Genomic DNA, 6000 nt, shown 5'->3' on the forward strand with positions numbered 1-6000 from the left:
AAAATCCCTACATAGAAACGTCAACAACGTTAGCCAGCAAGGATCGTATAACTTCTCTACTTGTGTATAACCGACCAAGCGGAACCCCAGTAGCTTTGGTCACGACAGCGATAGCTGCCGGCAAATAGACGGGGTTACGACCACTACCAAATCTCCTTGACCTCTCTTACCTGCACATCAGAAGTCAGCCGAATTTTTTTCTTCCAAGTAACGCCTTCTCCACTTCATTCTGTTTTAAATCATGCTTATTTTATGGCTTTAGTCACTCTTGGCGATTAAATTAACGCTTCCATACTCGATGATAATAAAATTTCTGTTACGTATAATTATTTTAGTAATGCTTAAACACAAAATATATACAGAAAACGAAAAGGGGTGGAAGAAAAAAACAAGAAAGAAAGGGGGAAAAAAGCAAGAAATTTACTTTAGTAGATAAATCGTCTGAGTCGGAGATAAATAGAGGTGAGTCGAAGACACCGGTGAAGTGTCATGTGAGGGATGTGGAGTGTCAGAAGGGCAAGGACACTTACACAGGGTCTAAGCGATAGCACGAGATTTACAGCTTTCTTTTCATTGTCGGTTCATCTTCGTTTCTAAAGATGGATACCGTGAGAAACTATAATTTCTTTTAACATTTTAATCAATATTAACAATAATATTTTAAGCTCGTCTCCTAACTTTTTAAATGTAATAAAACTGCTGTAATAATAAACCACAGATTTAATGATTTTAATAATATTTTAACGTAAAGAAACGTTATAAATTAACAAAAAGCGCATATCTTGTTGTTTATTAGGTACAGTTGGAATGATTTATTTATTTACGTCTAAAGTCCGTAATGTGATATTTCTCCTGTAATATAATACCTTACTGTACATTTTTAGTAAGTTGATCTACTCTTGAGTATAGATAGAACTGTCAGTATCTTACTTTCGGCATGATGGATATTATTAACAAATTGTGGTATAAAAATACCGTTTATCGATTAAAAATATGCCAATAAAATTGATTATAATATATATTATACGTATATAGAACGCAATATTGGAATAAAATTAGTATATTTTAATATTTTGCATTATATTAAAAAGCTATTTTTAACTAGAAATTTAATCAGTTAATTCTTTATTTATATTAACTTTTATATTATTTATTTAAATTTTAAAAAAAAATTTTTAGTATATAAATGAATAAAATTTAAAATAATAAAATTATAAAAGATATCTGGTTAATGGGAATTTCAAATTTCTGTGTATTATAAACTTTAAATAATATTAGTAATTAATTTTTATATGTGTTATAATGATAATAAAGTTCTCATAAATTTAAATTTATACAAAATTACAGTTACAATTTAAAGAATATATAATTTTATATCGTTTAAATTTACAATTTAATATAATATTTTAAGCCTATATGACCCATTCTTTTAGTTCTATTCACATTCTGGTCTTAAATAGTAGAAATTAATGCCCTTTAAAGATAGTAAATGAAATTCTAGTTATGTCTAACTATTAATATATAAAATACAGTATATAATTTTTTATAACTAAAAATTTAAATTGTTTAATCTCTCAATATAGTGATATAAACTATAGGTCATCAAGGGAATCTTATTAACAGTTTTAAATTTTAAATTTTGCAATTTATAAGTGTAGAACGATTGTTGCCTTTATACTTGTAACATAAAATATTGTAGATAATTATAAAAAAAATCGATTAATTTTTATTGTAGAAACAAACAATTAAAAGGAAACTACATAAAGTTTTATAGACCTAGGAATCTATATAAACAATCTATTCACTAACCCACCTGAGTAGACGGATATTGTCTAAATCTATACAGCATTAACTAAATAAATTGTGTATCTACAGTATATATATAGGCCTATATATATATATATATATATATATATATATACACCCACACTAGTTTTAGTTCTTTATAATACTTTAAGAGCAATTAAACTATTATAATAGGAGAAACAATGAGATATTGGTCTATAGATCGATGCTCAAAGTTCAATAAATAAATCGTCTTATAAATTTTATATATTCGAAAATTATTCTAATTTTCCCGTATAATTTTATTTATAAATCAGTCGTATTTGCGATTAGGTTTGAAGCAATATAATCTGTTAAAAGCACGAACCGTATTCCGCTCTTACACTAAATTGATCAAGTTTTTCTCCGAATGCCGAGAAGACATTTAAATAAGAATATAATGGAAAGAGATATTCGTAGGTCTTCGAACTATTCGCATTAAGCACAAAGTTCTGCACCACCAGACGCTTAATCGCTCGCTATTGACCTAAGCCTGGTGGAAAGCAGTCATCCATAAAACTGACATCATCCCAACGGAGTCAAATAAGGCCGTAGTCATAACATTATCCTCTGGTTTATCGGGACGTCACACCAGTTCGGTCGAAAGTACGCACATTGCAAACTTCGATCGTAAAGTTTAGTTTAAGTCGCCAGTTAATTCCCGAGATCTTACAACAATAACTTGAAATCCTCCCAGAAAAAAGAAAAAAAGTCCCGGTAGCACCGACACCACCGGGAGTGTCTCGTAGAGGATCAATGTTTAAACCGAGCTATAAACGCACCGTCAACACCTGCTTCAGATTGCCGACGGGTCAAACAGCAATCTGACGACATGTCTCACCTCAGATCAAACAACTGTGTTAAGGTATATCGATATAACGCATGAAACTTACCGGTTATGGTATTCTTCTTAGCTTAGCTACAACGATTTGGTCGCACTGGCTGATACCGTCCGCTGTTTCAACTCTAGTCCCATTGTGTTCGCAGCGAATTGTGGGAAAACCGACCGCACACACTCTAATCTACGTGACAGCTGCACGTGAAGCGAGCCGATAGCACATTATGTGTGCCGTCGGCAGGCAGCTCGCTTTCCTGCCTCGACTATCAGTCCTGTATCGACCATTAACTTGGGGGAGGTTGATGGCGGGGCGGGTAGAGAAAGAAGGAGGGACCGGGGGGCCAACAGACGCCTCGCTTACGTCCAGCGAATCCGATACGGCGTCTGTAAACGTTTTCTCCACCGCCACCGAGTCAAATTGCCTCCGTTTGGTGGTGCTGGGATCGCTTGATACCTTTAAACTGCATCATATGACTATAATGAGATCGTAAATAGTTACTCATGAAGTCAAAATTTTATAAAGTTCGGCAATCGATCCCAAGCCACTCGGCAAATCCAACTATTAAAAAAATAATAATAATAATAACAATATTACATTACTAAATGAGACTGTAATTATACGTAAAACTACACGAAATTTTATCGTAAAGGTACTTAAATTTACTGAACCTTCTTCGTCTTAATAAGTAAAAAGAAAAATAAGTTTACTGTATTACTTTTCGAACAAGATATTAAGTCAAACTTGTTTCGGTTCAGTTGTTTTTGAATGAAATGAAGCAGTTGAAGCATAAATGCAACTAGTTAAAACATGTTCAACAATAAAATCCGCCTCTATTGTAATTTTAACAAGCTTTGTTTATTAAACTTTATATATGTTGAGGTACTTAAGATTGTTTAAATTGGAAAGAATTCTTTCTTCTCTTTGTATCGCCATGATGAGGCACGGATATAGACTTACCCGTTTAATTAATGTGTGAGAATGTAGGCAGACATACAATTAGTTTAATTTGCAATATTAAACATACAAATTACTGAAAAAAAAGGTTCTGATTTGAAATTACTAACGAACAATGAGTAATTTATAATTTTCAAATCTTTTTCGGGGTTTAGAATTTAAAAATAAAATTTAAGTTTAATTAAATATTAAGATTTAAAAATGCTTGTTTAATTTGCCAATTTATATTTATTACTGGTCTAGATCAGGTCTGTTTGCCATATTTAGAGCGTATCGAATTAAATTGAAGTAGTAATAATTTAATAACACTTACAATGACCCGATTTAAACAATATAGAGTTAATAATAAAAATATTCAATAACTACTCATGAACTTAAAATCATGTGAAATGAATGATTCTATTATTTTTTCTTATTAGCACGTTGCGAAATTAAGAGACTGTAATTGTAGGCCTACTATATGTTGATTGTTATTATTTTCTCATTACAAAGCAAGAATCTAATCTTGGTTTAAATTTAATTAAAATATAAGTATAATAATTTATTTTTGCATTTATAAAGGTTATTAAATACCTTTTTCTGGCGAATTTCTTTAATTAAGACGTGTAATTTTAGCTTATAAAAACAATTAAAATAGTAAATAACTATTTTATTTTTTGTTATATTTAGTTGAAAGTTTAATTTTTTTTTAAAAAAAAATAATAATAATAATAATAAAATGAAAAAGAAAAGCTGGCAGCTCTTTCAAAAAGTTTTAAGTGTAATGCCATCTAGAGACAATAGAGATAACTAAGTTTCTTCTTTTTTTTATTTTTTAATTACTACTTCCCATTAATTTGTAGGTAATTATTTTAAATTTAAAAAGCAAGATAATAACACACTTTATTAATATTTCGAAAAATAATTTACATCAAAATTAAATACAATTTCGTTCGTATTTATTGTTAAATATACATAACCATTGTTTGACATGACAGAACAACATCCACAATTTATGTTTGGCTTGCATTCCTGTTACATTATCTTTTTAAAAAACCTCTCAATTCTATTGTAATCTATACAAGAAGACATATAGAAGTATTATAAATAACAAGTAAAGCCTATTGTTTATAACGAATTTGACTAAAAATAAATATATTGCCTTTGTACGATGTCATTATTGTCTGTTTAAAATGGAAAAATCGTTGATAATAAAATAAATATTTAAGTCTTTTCACTTCCTCTTAAGTAGTTAACCGCTATTCTTATCGCATTAGATGTTTGACATTGTCTCTGTCTCATCATCCTTTACTAATTGGATCGCTGTCTGCACATTGAGATCAACATAAACCAAAATGATTATTTGATTATAAAACGAAAGAAGTTGTGATTTACACGTCTTTCTATTTGCTCATTACTGATTCATTGTCATTAATGAGTAAATTGTCAATATTTTTATACGTCAATATGAAAAATAAGCGTTGAAATTATGTTTGACTTTAATTTTAGTTCTTATCGCTTATTCATAATTAATGTACTTAGAAACTTTTGTATTTTATAAAGTAATTTAGTGGTTCCTTTCTCCATAAGACGTATCTGCAAAGACGTATACACATATAGAAAAATAAAGCAAAATTTGAAATTATTACCTCTTAAATTTTGACTTGGAATATACGAGATGTCCCAAAAAATGTATTTTTGGGGCATCCTGTATACGTTTTCCAAGATCTAAATTACCTAAAAATAATAACAATCACCCAAAAAAAAGAGGATGATTATAATTTTTCAGGTAAAAACTACAACACTTTTTCAGTTACAGCAAAAAATTAGAGTTAAATTACTCGAAATTATAAAATTATCAAATTAAAACCAACGATTGTTTATTATGACATCGTTTCAATGCCGGGCTGCAATTTTTAATCATATTTTTAATTTATTTAATTTAAAATATACGCTCTCCACCTCAAATTAGTAGTGGCTTGCCCCTGTAAATCATACTTTTCCTTTAACGACGGAATCATTCCACTCATTTATCTAACACTTTTTAGGAAAACTTTTTGAATTGAAATAGTTAATCAGGGCCTCTTGCCCCTAAAATTTACATATATAGTCTCGTGTCTCGTTTATCTAACTCTGTTCTCTAGATTAAGGAAAGACAGATAAGGTCCAAAATTTTTTTTCAAATTAAGAAAATAAATTTGTAATTTATACATTTTTGGGGCATTCTGCAAGCCGTATCTTAACAGCTTATGACCAGCCTCCTTTAATTTATTCACTAATAATCTTGATATGATCGAAATGTTAAATGAAATAAATTTAAATACCAAAAAACTTTTCTTAATATGTTGCAAGATTTTTAAAAATAAAACTTTTCCATTAAATATATATATATATTTTTACTTTT

At 29.3% G+C, this 6000-nt stretch overlaps 1 protein-coding gene across 3 annotated transcripts in view; it reads right to left on the reverse strand.

Moving 5' to 3' along the window:
* The window catches only part of LOC136989690 (LIM domain-binding protein 2-like), a 118933-nt gene extending 115854 nt beyond the window's left edge, over positions 1-3079 (reverse strand). For 2 of the 3 annotated variants that reach the window (XR_010882944.1, XM_067287909.1), the window contains exon 1: positions 2718-3078. The gene's annotated coding sequence lies outside the window, so the exon portion shown is untranslated. Of the gene's footprint in view, positions 1-2717 lie in introns of all 3 variants that reach the window. The other variant, XM_067287912.1, reaches the window with a different exon arrangement.
* Between the last annotated feature and the right edge of the window lie 2921 nt (positions 3080-6000).

Source organism: Centruroides vittatus, unplaced genomic scaffold, assembly GCF_030686945.1.
Source record: "Centruroides vittatus isolate TY-2023 unplaced genomic scaffold, ASM3068694v2 scaffold_752, whole genome shotgun sequence".
In the NCBI taxonomy this organism is placed as follows: domain Eukaryota; kingdom Metazoa; phylum Arthropoda; class Arachnida; order Scorpiones; family Buthidae; genus Centruroides; species Centruroides vittatus.